A 1,483-nucleotide genomic window follows, 5' to 3' on the forward strand; every position below is an offset into this window, starting at 1 on the left:
CGATCAAAGCCTTGTGAGTGGATTTGGTAGACGGAAACTGAAAGAAGCCCGTCGTATATATGTATATATATATATATATGTGTGTGTGTGTGTGTGTATTTGTCCCCCCACCATCGCTTGACAACCGATGCTGGTGTGTTTACGTCCCCGTATCTTAGCGGTTCGGCAAAAGATACCGACAGAATAAGTACTAGGCTTACAAAGAATAAGTCCATTGGTCGATTTTCTCGACTAAAGGCGGTGCTCCAGCATGGCCGCAGTCAAATGACTGAAACAAGTAAAAGAGAAAGAGTATATATATATATATATATATATATATATATACACACACACACACAGCCAAGTAGACAGTGATGTAAGGGAAAGAACTCTTATAAAGTATGTGAAAAGTTCTTTCCTTTTGACCGTTCAACGTATATATTGGAAGTGTATTTATGCTTAGTACATTAGTGTATTAACGATTAATGAAACGATTAATGAAATGTATTAATGATACTACAGCAAAAAGTCTTCTCGATTAATCACAAATTCTCCAACTATCTCTTGATATTGTCCGTTCACTGTATTCTTTGTCTGCCATGTGATCGACTGCCTTCTACTCTTACTTCCATGATAAAGTTTTCCTCTGCTTCTTCGAATATGGCCATAATAGATGAGCTTTTGTTTTGCACTGTTTTCTAGTTGTTATTTTCTACCTACTTGTAACACCCATTCCGATAATCCTTGTAAGAGACTCGTAACATTCTCCAGAGTCCATGTTTCACAAGCATAAATGCCTACCGGCCAAATGAGAGCTCTCGATTAGATGGAACACATTTGAAAGGGTATAAAGACTCCCGTGGGATTGCACCTAGAAAGTCTCCCCACGAGGCACAAGTCTGAGCAAAATAAGTCATAGTTGAGCTCTAAAGTCGATGAAATTGACTATTTCCCTTTCCCCAAATTTCAGGTTTTGTACCTATTGTAGAAAAGATTAGGATCTTTTTTAAAACGGGGGCCACATTTTTCATTAATGTTTTACGTAGTGTTTTTGGTACCGAAAGACTTTCAAACTTCGTATACTTATCTATTTTGTGTTATAGAACAGAAAAATATTTTTGTATTCGAATTTATTTCATGTAAAAAATTGTCTTATTTCGATAATTTCAATCACTGACAAGTATTCAGTTGTTTATATTTACTCCTTTGGCTGATTAAGCGGTGTAAAGCGTATTTAATTTCCATAGCTTCGTTTTCTTTGCTTTTTTCATCGTTTTATTTGCTTTGCTTTTTTCTTTTTAAATTTGCTGTTTTACCCTAACCCTATCACCGATAGAATTGTTTCAGAATTGTTTGTTTATGTAGTCGGCACTTAATGTATATCGGCTGAATGGACGTCAGTGATTGGTTGAAATTACAGAAATACGACAACTTTAACATGGAATAACTTATGGATTTCTTTTTTTTTAAAGAAGACTAAGAGAAAAAGATGTTTTATATGACA

The sequence above is a fragment of the Octopus bimaculoides genome, chromosome 12, assembly GCF_001194135.2.
Source record: "Octopus bimaculoides isolate UCB-OBI-ISO-001 chromosome 12, ASM119413v2, whole genome shotgun sequence".
Classification (NCBI taxonomy): Eukaryota; Metazoa; Mollusca; class Cephalopoda; order Octopoda; family Octopodidae; genus Octopus; species Octopus bimaculoides.